Source organism: Lissotriton helveticus, chromosome 9 (assembly GCF_964261635.1).
Source record: "Lissotriton helveticus chromosome 9, aLisHel1.1, whole genome shotgun sequence".
Lineage (NCBI taxonomy): Eukaryota > Metazoa > Chordata > Amphibia > Caudata > Salamandridae > Lissotriton > Lissotriton helveticus.
Window position 1 is genome coordinate 1,215,616,054 of NC_136070.1, and position 16,607 is coordinate 1,215,632,660.

General features: G+C 47.3%; 1 protein-coding gene and 1 pseudogene across 2 annotated transcripts in view; both read left to right on the forward strand.

Annotated features, from left to right (window-relative positions):
• TATDN2 (TatD DNase domain containing 2) overlaps positions 1 to 16,607 on the forward strand; it is a 559,782-nt gene that overhangs the window by 97,655 nt on the left and 445,520 nt on the right. The window lies entirely within an intron of this gene.
• Positions 5,430 to 7,499, forward strand: LOC144782578 (E3 SUMO-protein ligase KIAA1586-like; annotated as a pseudogene).

The window sequence follows — 16,607 nt, forward strand, 5'->3', positions numbered from 1 at the left end:
TGTTGCATTTGAAGTCCGTTAACATGACATTATGATAATTAGAATTGTGGTGTTATGCTGAGCTGATGTAGTGCATTATGGGAACGTAGTGTTTAATAATTGAGGTCAAGGGTTTTTCGGCGAGAGAGGGTTACACATGTGGCCAATTATAGAGTAATTAGGTGGGAGGATTCTGAACACGAGAGTTTGGTTTAAATCTGGGTGGTGTACGTGACAGGAAGTTTCATTGTGGACAGAGAGAAGAGGACGGACGGTTTTGTTGAAAGGTACGGGAGGCAGAGAGTGAAAAGATTAGAACAGTGCAGATAACTCTTGATATTAGGGATGATAAAGGGGTGAAGAAAAGGGTGCACGGGGAGGAATGCGTGGCAGATGGTGACTGATTGACAGTGGGAATTATAAAAGCAAAGGCCAGAATAATGATGGAGCGAGAGCAGCGCAGCGCGCATAGATTAGTTAAGTGAAGGTGTGCTTTGAAGAAACATGATAGAAAGGTTATAAGTAGGGGGTGGCACTGAAAGGTTTTTTTTAAGCAAAGGGTTAAGTTTTGAGAGTAATTTTGCGCTTCACAGCAGGATGGAACAGAGAGAGTGTGAAAGCACGAAATGCATTGGGTCTTAATAAAAAACTGTCCTGGATGAACAAATGCGTCAGTACGTATTCTTGAAGAGAGGCCCGGATGTGCATATCTTGAATATGAGAAACTATTAAAAATTGCAACACCTCGAGTGTGGAACAAATTGGATTTATAGTGTAAATTGTGATGAAACAAATGAGTACAAGGAATTAAAAAGGAGTAAAGTAACTGACAGAAATATAAGAAGCTTAACTGGGCTGTGCCATTGGTTTTGGGGTAGAAAGTCGCTTCAAGAATTATGTAATCAGATCTCTGTGTGACATTTTCATAATTTCACTGTAATTACGAGTGAAATTTAAATGACTATGAGTGACACGTTCTTGCGAGCGAAATAAAGCAATGAAGATGAGGGAACATATGAATATCGCAAATTACACCCATTTGAGCATCAAGAAACTGTAAGAATATCTTAAAACTGCACCAAAGCATCAGAAATGAAGGGCACTGTTGGACTCGACTGTACCAAACAGGACGTGAGAGGCCACGCTGCCTGCAAATGAGCCTCATCTTCCATAACGCGCCCCCCTCCCATAAAATTAGGCTAGATCTCCCATGGGTGGACTTAAGCAGAACCACCTCCTCTTCCCTCTGATAAAACTGTGCTGAGAAGCCACAGCACGAACCATCACAAACAGTGCATCTGGCTCCCTTACCATATGACAGTCATAGCCACCTTCACACACAAATGTCACCTCATTAAGAGGGTTTGCTTACTGTGTATTTGCTATTAAAGAAGAGACAGCCGAACGTTTCCTGTACCTCAGCATTGCGACCCCTACAGGGTAAACAGTCCAGTCATAAGAAGCCAAAATACAGCTATTGAAAATTAGGTATCGAATACATCAGAAGGAAAGCTATTACCTTGAAATAAATGCTTTTAAATATTTATTTTTCCGAAAGTATTGCATTTTTTAAACAAATTGTTGAAGACAATGATACTTCTAAATATGTTTTGGTGTATACTCAGTTGCATGTACCTTGCTATTCATCCTGGAAACGTGTAATTTTCTTTTTATTCTGATTCAGTTATAAACTTTAATAGTTTTGTTGTTTACAGGCAAGTTGAGAACAGAGAAAGTTAAATAAAAAGTTCTCTTTTTATTTGTATAGGCCTGAATGCTTGAGTGTAGCTGCGAAACATTAACGTGAAAACATTCCAAAAAGACGGACCTATGTGGAAGGTCACAGAACCTCTCGGACAGGAGTCTCATTTTCTGTTTTACATGATTCATGTAAAACAGAAAATGAGACTCCAGTCCAGGCACCGACCCGCAGGCAGCTGATCGCGCTGCAGTTAAAAAGCTAACACTTGGCTGGCACTGAGTCTCACAGCAACACTGTCACTTACTTGCTAGGCTTGCCACAGCAATTCAATTTACAGCCCAGTCGCCCGCCTGTCTTCTCAGACTCCTGGCCATTGTACCTCAAACAATCCTTCAACATTCAGCAAACGTGCATGGTGAGCCTCCCGAGGCATCCGCAGCAGGCACCACTGCTGCACAGTGGGCTTCAAATGCGCTGCGGTCCGTAGGGTTGGGTCCGCCAGTCGTAGCATCATGATAGATTTTAATTTACCACCATGCAGTGGTGCTAGCAGCGCTTGGATAATTTACATCAGCCTAGAGCAGCTTTTCACAAACTTCACTGCAGCTGGAGCTGGTAACAGGACGTAACGTCGTGCGGCACCTATGACGTCAGTCAGAGTGTAATGCAGCACCGTGACCGTGAGGGGCATTTCAAAGTTTTATTGACACATAATTGTAGATCTAGCAGCCAGAGTTAGCAGCTTCTACCTCAGTCCCCATCCCCCACCAAGCCCAGTGCCATGAGCAGCGCGTACGCCACAGCACATGCAAGCCACTCCAACGTACTTTCTTTAGTCCGTATAGCTCAGGAGCGGTATCAACTTGACAGCTAAGGCGCTATGCCTAATTATGCGTGACAATGCATTTCAGTGCGGTGATGCGGACCACCACACTGAAATGCGTTAGTCTAACACTTGTTGCGTGATACTTGGCAGGACTGCTTTCCTGAAGTTTAATTTCTCTCTTTGCCACTTGGATGTGAAAGTGTTGACTTAGTGACTATTTCTGTCGCATATATTGTTAACACCAACAAAAGCCAATACTGCCCAGCAACGGGAAAAATAATAATAAAGAGCCTTCCCCAGTGTGCTGTTTGTGCATGCATGTATCATGACTCAGTGGCCATTTTATCTTTTGAGGCAAGTGTGATCACATATGCACTCACCAGTCATCACAAGTGCAACATTATACATCACGTTGTGACAGTCATTTTGTCTTTTTTTCTTCTTTAATTTACATTCAAGATGTTGATGCCCACCTTAGAGCGGAAAGTTAAAAAAAAGTGCACAGGAGCACATTTTAAGGATGGAGTGACCCGGTTGTAAATTGTGGTGTACAGTACCTCCTGAAAAGTTTAATAATATAAATAAATGAATGCGATAGTCACACGTTACGTATTCAAGGAGTCACAGCAATAAGCAGGGAGGGGCAGAGCGCACCAAAGGAGGAAGGTTATAAAGAGAAAGCACTACTTACTCTTTTTATGTAACTTGTGTAATTACTGCTATTGCATTACTCTCCTTTTCCCGCTCGATGCTCGATATTACATTTATGTCCCCCCTTCCATCCTATTGTAAAGCACTCTAATATCCTTCGGGATCATGTTTGCCCTATATAAAACTTTGTAAAAAAATAAATTAGTATAGCAAGTCTGCAAACCGGGCAGATTACCCTAAAAAACCCACAAGCTGTGTTTTTAAACTTGCTGCATTGAACAATTGTGCAGCACGCCCCAGTGCGCTGTACCCGCTCCTCCGCTACTTTATAATGAGTCAAAACTTCCACTAGACAAAAATCAGATCTCTCTGCAGCTGGTCCATCAATCTCCAGAGTTATCCAGCCAAAGTGAAGAGGAGAAGCCTGTATTGATCCCGAGTTTTCTTGTACCACATTGTTCAGCCACTAAATGTACATACTTCTCCAAGTCCACCTTAACACCTCCCAAGTCCCTGACCACTACCCTGCATGCATCAGTGCGGCCCTCTGTCACACCGCAACCAAATATTTTTGACCCGTAGAAAAATATTTGCGAGTACCCGTGGTCTATTGTAAATGTGATTACATGCAAATGTGTGTGAATGGGACACATATCTGTTAAAACATTGACATGCCAAAAGGTAAAGAAAATGCAGGAGAGTGGCTGGATTGTGTGGGTAGGTACAGATAAGTTTAGCCTAATGGGTGCTAATAATGAAGCACAGGGGCACGTGGTTATTTGCCTAAATTGGAATTCCAGGTAACTATTTGGTTGTTTTCCTAATGGAGTATCTGGGCAGTCCCATTCATTGTTTGTAACTCTTAGAGCCTTTGCTAACCATCTTGTCTTCAATTGCAGGTTTGCACTCTGTAAGGTATTTGGATTTGAATGGTCAGGCGTGAGTACCCACAAAGACAAGGTCATTCTGTGTTTGTTCCACATTGGATTTTGGGGGTGCTGGGTAAATAGATTCACAATCTGCACCCCTTTTCTTTTGCAGGTTTGTGAGACCGTGCTACAAATACAGTTGTACAGGCAGACGAGAGTACAGGCAGAACAAACAGGTAATTGTTTGGTAGAGTTAAACTGTGGTGCATCTTGTGTTCTTGTGTATTGTAGTATAACAACATACCTTACCCATGTTTTCTTCTGTTGCAGGTTTCGCAGACTGTACCCCACACATTTGAACAGGAGTACGTGAGTACAAGCAGAGCAGGTAATTGTTTGGTAGTCTTAACCCCTTCCATGCTCATGACGGAGCGGTTCCGTCATGAGCGTCGGTTGGCCTGTGCTCATGACGGAACCGTTCCGTCATGAGACCGTTGGCTCATTAGAACGCTCAGCACAGCGCGAAAATTTGCGCCGCGCTGAAGCGGTTAAACTGTGCAGCATCTTTTACATTGTAATATAACAACATACCTTACCCATGTTTTCTTCTGTTGTAGGTTTCAAAGACCGTACCCCACACATTTGAACGGGAATACGTGAGTACAAGCAGAGCAGGTAATTGTTTGGTAGAGTTAAACTGTGGTTTATCTTGTGTATTGTAGTATAACAACAATACCTTACCCATGTTTTCTTCTGTTCTAGGATTCGCAGACAGTACCCCACACATTTGAACGGGGATACGCGAGTACAAGCAGAGCAGGTACTTGTTTGGTAGAGTTAAACTGCGGTCCATCTTTTACATTGTAATATAACAACATACCTTACCCATGTTTTCTTCTGTTGTAGGTTTCGCAGACCGTACCCCACACATTTGAACGGGAATACGTGAGTACAGGCAGAGCAGGTAATTGTTTGGTAGAGTTAAACTGTGGTGCATCTTGTGCATTGTAATATAACAACATACCTTACCCATGTTTTCTTCTGTTCTAGGTTTCGCAGACAGTACCCCACACCTTTGAACAGGCATACGTGAGCACAATCACAACAGGTAATTGTTGGGTAGAGTTCCTTTATGGTGCACATGATATATTGCTGTATCACAAATTCACAATGTGCTATAACAATCTTTACTTCTATTGCAGGCTCTACAGACAGTGCATCGTTTAAGTTAGAAAGGGCAGGGCAGTGGACGGAAATCCAGGTAATTACACTCTACGTTTTGCCGGCAATGCCTCTGTATTATGTGACAGATTGCAATCATGAGGATAGGCATCAACTTTAGCTATGTTCCTTTATTTTGCAGGCTTTGTGGCATATCGGGCTAAACCCAGTTATCGCAAATATGTTCAAGCGCAAAGCTGTACCTTCTGCAGAGTGTGATGCTTCACCACAAAGGAAGAAATGTTGCCTTGTATTCAAGGAAGAGTGGATGAAAGAAATTGTGGAGGCTGAGACACAGAAATCACGAAGCAAGGTTCGCGTGCAACTTGGGGAACTATTTCAATACAGTCCAGACGTGGGCTTGATTTGCAAAGCATGTGCCGAAGCCAAGATTGTTGGGGACTTTTCTACAGGGAAGAAATGGAGTGATGGCTGGAAACTGGATTACCTGAAACGCCATCTAATTAGCAAAGTTCACGAGTCTGCCATGGTGATATTGAGAAACAGAAGTGCTGCTGCCAGGTTTGGTTTTGGAGTGCGGGCAATGCTAACAGAAACTGCCACTGACAAAGCAAATAGAATGGAAGTAGTTGAACGACAAAGATCCCTGCCTGAGTAGATCAAGATTCTCATCAACAATGTGTTGCTGGCAGTGAAGATGAATACTTCAATGTTATCTGTACAAGACATCCATGACCACCTAGCTTTGTATGTGAAGATACCAGACAGCTGGAGGAGCAAGAACTATGCCTTTGAGTTCCTTGAGGCCATCAATAGCGTGATACACTGTGAAGCTATGGCAGAACTTCGTAATGCTTTGTATCACACATTGATAATTGATGAGAGCACAGATATTTCTGTTACAAAAATGCTCATCCTGTACTTCAAGTTCCGACCTGTAACCTCAACAGAGCACAAAACACTGTTTGGTGGCATAGTGAAGCTGACTAGTTGTAATGCTGAGGCTATCACTACTGCTGTGAAGGAATTCTATACTGCCAATGAACTGGACCTCATGAAAATGGTCATGTTCACATCCGATGGTGCGTCTGTGATGCTGGGTAAAAATAACGGTGTTGCTACTCGCCTTAAACAATCCATTCCCCATCTAGTTGAGCAGCATTGTGTCGCTCACCGAGAAGATTTGGGAGTTGATGATGCCTGGAAGAGGGTTCCAATGATTAAAGAGATGGAGACATTATTGAGGACTGTCTACACTGTGTTCTCCAGATCTCCTGCAAGGAAGTCCAAGCTGGATGAAATGGCATCAGTCACTGATTGTGAAGTGGTCTCTTTTCGACCATTGAATGAAGTCCGGTGGCTTTCAAGGCATTTTGCAGTTGGTGCACTAATTCGGAATTATGAGGCTGTTCTTAAGTACTTTGAGCATGAAAAAGTTGAAGAGAATGATCCAGTTGCTAAATATTGTTACAAAAAGCTATCTGACTCAAACTACCGTATTTCCCTTGCAGTACTTAAAGAAATTCTGAGTGAATTTGCATCTTTGTGCAAACTGTTCCAAAAAAGTTCTTTGACTACTGTTGAAGCTGTACAGTATGCAAGAGCAAAGATTGGCCAAATTAAGGAACAATATTTGGGGGACACTGTCTTTTGGAGCAGCAATGTAAGAGATTTGATTGTGTTGTACAAGGAAAGGGAAGAGTTTGACAGTGGACCTATTTTGTCCTTTGTTTCCCTTCTTTGTGAGCACATGCAAAAAAGGTTCCCTGAAGATGAACTGAAAGAATGGGCAAGTTTTGAAATGCAGGCAATGGCAACACAATCACATTTTGATTTTGGGACTGAGAATATACAAAGACTTGTTGAAAAGTATAAAAATGTCTTGGTCCTGGGTGATTGTGAAACACCAGAAGATGTTGTTCGGCAATACAGAGATTATAAATATGTGGTGGCAGAACATGTAAAGGGTGGGTTATTTACCACCTTTCGAGACCTGGTGAATTTCACTGTACGCAATGCTGCTCAGTATAGTGTTGTGTCTCAGCTTGTTGATGTCTGTGCAACATTTCAAGCATCTAGTGCAGATTGTGAACGGGGATTCAGCCTCATGAATACTATCAAGAGTAAATTGAGGAATAGACTAGAACAGAAGCATTTGGATATGCTGATGAGGACAAAGGCCTACCTGTTGAATGGGAAAGTTGACCTTGACAGAGTGTATCAGCACTGAAAAAATGGCAAGGATCGCCGTGAGAAGCAACCCTGTCACCCATCTAGTGATGCCACTTGACATGTCTGAACGGCTCTCTCCCACAGTCCATGTTTGCCTGGATGTCTACGTTTTACAAACTATCTCTGGTGGAATAGGCCAACATTACTCAGCAGCTCTCACATCAAATTGTAAATATGTTATATAATTTTGTAACTTATTGTGTACATGTGATATTGTATAGGCTCTCAATATTTCCCCACCCAATGAACAGTGCTCCAGTTAAGAATATTTAGTAAAATCTAATGATGGTACCACCACTGGAGTCTTGTGATTTTCTAAACCTGAAGTGTACTTGTCTGTGTAACTAATTCATGTAATGGTGTGTTTATCCAATTTGCAAACCGACCTTAAGACCCTTAACGTGGCGCTGTATGTGTGAAAATGCATCATCTTTTCACTTTTTAAAGTAAATATTTAGAGTGATATTTGGCACGGCACACGCGCGTTGTCTGGTTTCTGGCGCACATAGCCATGGTTGCAGCGCACAGAGACCCTCCACTGCCGCACACAGAGGAAAAAAATTAGAGGGAACATTGGTTATGACCTAATCAGATAACGCGTTCCTGTGCCGTGCCGTGGCTTAATCAGATAACGGTTTTATTTTGTACCGTGGGATGGCTGCTAGTTAATTATTAACCAGAACAGGGTCAGGAATAGGGGGATCGATACAGAACCTATAGGAATACATCACAACTTTGGCAGGGAACGGGAGGAGGGAGATGGGGCGGTAGTTCTTAAGTTCAGAGGGGTCTGCTGTGGGTTTCTTCAGGAGGGCGTTGAGTTCGGCATGTTTCCAGCTTTCTGGGAAGGTAGCGGAGTTGAAGGAGCAGTTGATGATATCACGGAGATGTGGTGCGATGATGGAGTCTGCTTTGTTGAAGATGTGGTGGGGACAGGGGTCGGTTGGTGAGCCTGAATGGATGGAGTTCATTAGGCGGATGGTGTCTTCAGTGGTGATTGGGTTCCAGGCTCTAAGGTTGTTAGAAGGCGGTTTAGGTTCGGAGGTGGGTGGAGTGGACTGTTCATTGGAAATGTTCTGAAAGCTGTTATGTATGTCGGCTATTTTGTTGTAGAAGAAAGAGGATAGCGAATCGCAGAGGTCTTGGGAGGGAGTAATGTCGTTAGAGGCTGCGGTGGGGTTGGTGAATTCCTTGACGATGTTGAATAGTTCCTTGCTGTTATGGGCGTTGTTGTCAAGTCGATCCTTGAATGCTGATTTCTTGGTGGATCGGATCAATTGGTGGTGTTTGCGGGTGGCTGTCTTGAAGGTGGTGAGGTTGTCAGTGGTAGGGTTTTTTCTCCATGTTTTCTCGAGAGTTCGGCATAGTTTCTTCGATTTCTTAAGGTCGTCGTTGAACCAGGGGGCCTTTTTGCTACCTTGTTTGGTTTGGTGGTTTTTCAAAGGTGCTAATTCGTCAACGCAGTGAGTGATTCATTGTTTGAGTTTGGTGGCAGCTTGGTTTGGGTCCGATGAGAGGGCGGGAGGGTTTTGTTTGAGCGATGTGAGGAGTTGGTTGGTGGTGATTTTGTTCCAGTTTCTTCGTGGAATAGGTTGTGGGGGGTAGTGGGTCGAGGTAGTTTTGTAGCTGAAGTGAACACAGCTGTGGTCTGTCCAATGGAGAGCTGTGGTGTGATCGAAGGAGATGTGCTTGCTGGAGGTGAAGATTGGGTCGAGCGTATGTCCGGCTACATGGGTGGGGGTGTCAACAAGTTGTTTGAGTCCGAGATTGGCCAAGTTGTCCAGAAGGGTGGTGGTGTTGCTATCGTTTTTCATTTCCAGGTGGAAGTTGAGGTCTCCCAGTAGAATGTAGTTCTTGAAGGTGATGGCGTGTGGGCTGATGAAGTCAGTGATGTCTTCGCTGAATTGTTTACGGGTTCCTGGTGGTCTGTAGATGAGGGTGCCTCTAAGTGTCGGTGTGGATCTGGAAGTGGAGGTGTTCGGCGGTTGCGAGGTTATCGTCGACGCTGGTCGTGATTCTGATGGTGTTCTTATGGACGATGGCGATGCCGCCTCCTGTTTGGTTGGTGCGGTCTTTTCGGATGATCTTGTAAGCGTCCGGGATGGCTATGGCGATGTCGGGTGCTGATGATGCGTTCATCCAGGTTTCAGTAAGGAAGGCGATGTCCGGTGAAGCAGTGTCGAGTAGGTCCCAGAGTTCAGTGGCGTGTCTGTGGATCGAGCAGGTGTTCAGTAGGATGCACTTCAGGTGGTTAGGCTCGGAACTGTTTGGGGTTAGTGGATTTGGTGTGGGTCTTGATGCAGGTGAACTTGCACGAGTGGCAGGCGAATGGTCCATGGGTGTGTCCTGGGGCAGCTTCGCAGCATTGTGGTATGCGTCCGGGGTTAATGGCTAGGAGGGTGGCGGGGTTATACGTTATGAGGTAGTGGTGCGGTTTGCGGGGGCCAGGGGGTCTGGAGCTGGGCGCGGTCCAGGCGCGGACGGGCGTAGACGGGCTTACCTTTGGCGCACCTTCGGCGCGCATGGGGCGTGACCGCTGCACGTGAACGCTGCGCGCGGGGGCATCAGTCATATGTGGATAGTGGAGGGGGAGGGGTGAGGGAGGGTCAGCTGGGAGGCGGGATCTAGGTGGAGGGCCGGGCTGGGGGGCACAATCAACAACAGCAAAATGTCAGCGAGTCAACAGCCAAACACGGCTATACCGTGAGCCCAAAAACGCTTTGCAAAGGCAGAAATTAATCAACACAGGCACAAATTACACACGCAGGTAAGGCAGCAAAGTACAATAGAATACAACGATGAAAGCGCAGCTCAATGGTAAAGCGCTACGCTACAATTGCATTCAGGAAAAGCGCTACAATCCAATTGTATTCAGGCACATAGATAGTTGCAGGAGCAGTGAAATCGGAAGCGCAGTTATTCTTAAAAGGTGAGGAGCAGTTTTTCAGTAAAGCGCAACGATACCAGTATCGGGCAGGGCAGGGAGCTGCGTGAGGAGTGGCCGCTTCTGTGGAGCACAGGGCGGTCAATGAAACAGAAGACGTCTGCCCCTCTGGCCGCCTCCTCGTCTTCCGATATGTCGGGGCAGCCAAAGCCGAAGAAGGCTGTCGACCCGGTGAAGTCGAACAAAGGCGTCGAGCCTAAGTCGGTCAAGGGCGTCAAGCCAAGATCGATCAAGGGCGTCGAGCCGAAGACTGGGGCCCCAAACCCAGTAGTCAAGGCCGCCGAGCCGAAGACGTCGGCGCCGAAGGCCGTCGACACGGAAGGAGGACACGGCGCACCTAAGAGGGCTGATCCTGTACCTCGGCCGGAGAAGACCAAGACATCGACGCTCGAGTCTTCACACGCTGGTGGACCGAGGACGTCTGTCGGGTCGACGAAACCGTCCGCTTCCTTTACAAAGCACGTGTCGGACTCACTGCAACGCATCAGGAACAAGGCTTCTGCGGTCGATCCGAAGGATGCTTCCACCCCGAAGCAGGCTGCCAAAATGCCAAAGTCTTCAACGCCACTCCTGTTTACGTTGCCGCCGAAGGTGGCACCGAAGGCCTTCGCACCAAGGTCGGGCGCCGAAGCGCCCGTGCAAGGGTCTGCAGGGTCGAAGACTTCTCAGCCGCTTGGGAGCTTGAAGCATCGACAACCCTTGATGGCGGAGCAGTCGGAACACTTTATCGATGCCGACACCGGTAAACTTACCCTCTACAAGAGAAAGATCACGGCGACACAGCCTTTGGAGTCCTACACGATTCCTTTGAAGCGCAAGAAGCCTTCTACGGATTCCCCGGTTCTGGTTGAGCCACTTGCTCCACGGACTCCAAGAGTTGCTACACCCTCACCCACTTATTCAGATGTGGAGGCTGGGGAAGGTGATGACGAGGAGTATAACTTTCCTGCCAACACTGATCCTGAGGATCACCAGGACTCTTGGGCAGATGCAGGGGACCCAGGAGATCAGCAAACTGCCCCGGACACTCAGGTGTACAATGTCAAAACCTCTCCTACTGAGGATTCTGCGGCATTTAATGCTCTAATTGAGAGGGCGGCTAAAAACCACGACATCCAGCTGCATGCTGACCCTATTGAAGTGGACTTCCTCTTTGATACCTTTTCCACGGCAGAAAAGACTGTAAAGACTCTCCCAATGCTGAAAGGGGTTCTGAAACATGCTGCAGACTTTTTTAAAGAACCCACACGTGCCAGGGTGATCAACCCTAGGATTGAAAAGAAATATAAGCCGGCACCTGGCGACCCTACCTACATCAAGGGCCAGTTGCCATTGGACTCTCTGGTCGTTTCTAATGCCCGGAAGAGGGCGAATTCGCAAACTACTGGTGATGCTCCTCCCCCTGACAAGGAATCTAAAGTGCTGGAGGCATCAGGGAAGAGGGTGGCGGCTCAAGCGGCCAATATCTGGCGTATCTCAAACACTCAGGCACTCTTGGCCAGATATGACAGGGCGCACTATGACACACTAGAGACCCTGTTACAACATCTACCAGATCAGTATAAAGAGGCAGCGGAGATGCTCATTCAGGAAGGGAAGCTCATCTTCAACGCATCTATTAAATGTGCACTGGACGTGGCGGACACCACGGCCAGGGCCATTAACACCAGTGTGATGTTGAGACGTCAGGCATGGCTCAGAATCTCCGGTTTCAAGCCAGAGATACAAACCACCATCCTCAATCAGCCGGTAAACCCTGATAGATTATTTGGTCCTGAGGTGGATACCACCCTGGAAAAGATAAAGAAGGATACCGAGACTGCAAAGTCCATGGGAGCTCTCCAGTCCCAACAGTTTAGGGGCAGTACTTTTCGTCGCTCAGACAATAGAGGTGTTTCCAGAGGCCAGATGTCCCAGCAAACGCAATACACTAAAGGTGGGGCGCAGTCCTCTTACACCAAGCAGAGTAGAGGCGGCTATCGGGGCAACAGTACCAACAAACAGTGACGCCCTGTCACTGCCCCCCGACCATACCACACCTGTCGGGGGGAGACTCCAGCAGTTCTTGCCAGTCTGGAAATCCATCACCACAGACAGGTGGGTCAGGAAACTTATCCAGTTCGGTTATTGTCTGGAGTTAACATCCACTCCACCCAACATGCCACCAAAACACCGTCCTATGTCCACAGAGCATTTGCACTTATTGCAGCAGGAGGTACTTGTCATGCTGCAAAAAAGGGCAATCGAGCTCGTGCCGGTGGAGGAAGAAGGCACAGGAGTGTATTCCCTGTACTTCTTAATCCCGAAGAAGGACGGGTCCCTCAGACCCATACTGGACCTCAGACCCCTAAACCAGTATATTCTCTCAGAACACTTTCACATGCTGACGCTGCAGCAAGTTCTTCCGTTGCTCAACCAGGGAGACTTCCTCGCAACCTTGAATCTCAAGGATGCATATTTTCACATTCCACTACATCCATCACACCGAAAATACCTCAGATTCACCATTCAGGGTCGGCATTATCAGTTCAAGGTCCTACCTTTAGGGGTGACCACAGCGCCCAGGGTGTTCACAAAATGCCTGGCGACAGTGGCTGCGCACCTCAGGAGGCAGAACGTTCACGTTTACCCTTATCTGGACGACTGGCTTGTCCAAGCAAAGTCGGCCCAGCAGTGCGCCGCCAACATGTCCCACACCATTCACCTTCTTCACGATCTGGGATTCTCACTGAATTATTCGAAGTCGCACCTTCAGCCAGCCCATGTGCGACAGTATCTGGGTGCGACAATAGATACCCTGGCAGCCACGGCTCAGCCGAATTCTGTGAGGATCGACAGCATTCAGTCGCTGATCCAGAAGTTCAGACCGCAACACTCGCTTCCAGCAAGAGTGTTCATGCAGTTGATAGGCATGATGGCCTCCTGCATCTTCATAGTCCCGCACGCGAGGCTACATATGCGTCCGCTCCAAGAATGCTTGGCTCGTCAGTGGACTCAGGCTCAAGGACAGTTGAACGACCTAGTGTTGGTGACCGGTCGGGCATACAGCTCTCTGCATTGGTGGAATCCACACAACCTTTGCAAGAGCCTGTGCCACAAATTATCCTGACGACGGACGCATCTCTCCAGGGTTGGGGAGCTCATGTACTCCACTACACGGTGCAGGGACTATGGACAACGCAGCAAAAGAAGATGCACATCAACTACCTAGAACTGATGGCTATCTTCATGGCAATGAAGGCATTCAAAGTAGATCTGTGCAACAAGGTCGTGTTGATCCGGACGGACAACATGACAGCCATGTACTACATTCAAAAGCAGGGAGGTACACACTCTCCACAGTTGTCTCATCTGGCTCAGAGCATGTGGAAGTGGGCCATTCAGAGGAACATCTTCCTCATGGCGGAACACCTCCCGGGCAAGGACAATCAGATGGCGGATCTGCTCAGCAGGTACAGCCACCAAATGCATGAGTGGGAGATACAGCCATCAGTACTCCACCCGTACTTCCAGCAGTGGGGTCATCCAGAGATAGACCTGTTTGCCACAAGGGAAAACACAAAATGCCAAAACTTTGCCACCAGGTTCCCTCACCCACAGTCGCAGGGCAATGCGATATGGATGAACTGGTCAGGCAGATTTGCGTACGCTTTTCCCCCAGCACCTCTCATACCGCTGGTGGCACGAAAGCTAAAGCAACACTCGATGACACTCATCCTGGTTGCTCCAACGTGGGCACGCCAACCATGGTACTCCACGTTTCTAGAACTCTCTGTGGTACCGCATCAAAGGCTGCACCTCACACCCAGACTTTTGACGCAGAGCCATGGCGACATTCAGCACCCAGACCCGCAACAGCTCAACCTGGCGATCTGGCTCCTGAAGTCTTAGAATTTGGCTACCTTAACTTGCCTCCCGACTGCATGGATATCATACGGGAGGCAAGAAAGCCCACCACCAGAGCTTGCTATGCAGCAAAATGGAAGCGGTTTGTCATTTACTGTACAGAACACAACATCAACCCGCTAGATGCATCCACTCACAACATCATCTGTTATTTGTTACATCTTTACAAATGCAATCTAGCATATGCTTCCATTCGGATACACTTATCCGCCATAGCGGCTTATCTCCAAAACAGGCAGCATCTCTCCGTTTTCAGAGTGCCTGCCATTAAAGCCTTCCTAGAAGGACTGAAATGGGTCATCCCTCCCAGGACGCCGCCAGCTCCTGTATGGAACCTTAATGTGGTCCTCACCAGGCTGATGGGCCCACCTTTTGAGCCTCTGCATTCATGCGAGGTTCAGTTTTTAACATGGAAAGTGGCTTTTCTAATAGCCATTACGTCTCTGCGGCGTGTTAGTGAGCTCCAGGCGCTCACTGTACAAGAGCCATTTATACAAATTCACTCGAACAGGGTGGTGCTGCGCACTAACCCTAAATTTCTTCCTAATGTGGTTTCACAGTTCCATGTCAATCAGACCATTGAACTGCCCCCGTTCTTTCTAAACCCAGAGACAGTAGCCGAAAGAATGCTCCACACTCTTGACGTCAAACGAGCTTTGATGTACTACATCGATAGGACCAAGGATTTTAGGAAGACACAACAACTCTTTGTTGCCTTTTCGGCCCAGCACAAAGGCAACCCCATTTCCAAAGCAGGTATAGCCAGGTGGATCGTTAAGTGTATTCAAATTTGCTATCACAAGGCTAAGCGCATTTTAACGGTCCCCCCCCCAGAGCCCACTCCACCCGCAAGTTGGGGGCCTCCATGGCTTTCCTTGGTAATATCCCTTTGGAAGACATTTTTAGAGCAGCCACATGGTCTACACCACACACATTTACTAAACACTACTGTGTAGATGTGCACTCCAAGCAGCAAGCAGCTGTAGGGCAGGCTGTTCTTAAGACACTTTTTCAAACGTCTGCAGCTGGCACAGGCGGCCGCCGTTAATGGAGGGACTGCTATATATTCTATGCTATAGATATGAAATCAGCAGCCCACATGCCTCAAACTGAATATGCTACTTACCAGTATGCATCTGTTCTTGGCATGTAGGGCTGCTGACATTCATATCGCCCGCCCTCCTCCCCGGCGCCTGTGGCGGCTGCAGAATTCAAACTTACTCTTAGCATGGTCATCGCTCACACTGTTACACTCCATCTTCGCCACAATGGCTAAAAACAATCTGGGGATGGAGTCGATGCCCATGCGCACTGTAGTCCAGGGGAGGAGCCACCTATCTCGTGATACTTCGAAGACTCTTCCAGGACAACAATGTGCAATCATCCGGACCCAACACTAGGCGGCGATCTATGCTATAGATATGAATGTCAGCAGCCCTACATGCCAAGAACAGATGCATACTGGTAAGTAGCATATTCATTGACTGGTCTGAGGCGAGCACGAAGTGCATTTAAGGGCTGAACAAAGGGTAGGTCAGCCTTGACAAGGCAACCCACTGCTGCGTGTAACTGCTTTGCTGAAAGCGCTGTGCTTTTTAAATATCCAGTTTTTTCTATTTGAGTTATTTTGATTTAATTGTTATCTTGTTTTTAAATTGACCCTTCACACACTTGCACCTTAAATTGTGCCCTCACCGCGGTTTAGCAGGTCTCCTGCGCGCTCCTCGTTACCCTCCATGCCATCTATGGGGTCCGAAAGGGACGCTGGATGCCATTGCAGGTTAGCGCTCCAGCAGTCAGGTTGACTAGCCTGAGCCCTACTTAAACACGAGGATGCTAGCGCACGGCGCATGCGCACGGCGTATGTGCCGTAGTAACGCCGGAGTCACGCCAGAGTCCAGCCTGTCTGCGCCCGTCCGCGCTACGGACAAGCTGGACGAGGGGGCACCTAGTTTCATCGAGAGCGGACATGGCCGATTCAGGTATTCTTACCAGGTTTTGCTGGATTTTAAACCTGCTCCGCTACCCTGCCACCACTCGCTCACCCCCGAGGCTCTGCATTCTTTACCCACTTGTAGGTGTCTTAGGTCTCGCTGTACAGGAGCTGTGTTTTCCCCCCGGTCCACAAACGCAATTTCTTTAGTAAATTCCTCACACCACACAAGTGGAGAGCATGGCTTCTTGATTAATGCCAGAACGTTGATTAGGAACAACGTCTCTTTTAAGGACTTTGCTGTGGTTAATAAACCCTCGTGGGTCTTTATTACTGAAACGTGGGCCAAAGATTCCTCTGGGCCGGATCTTGTAGAGGCAGTC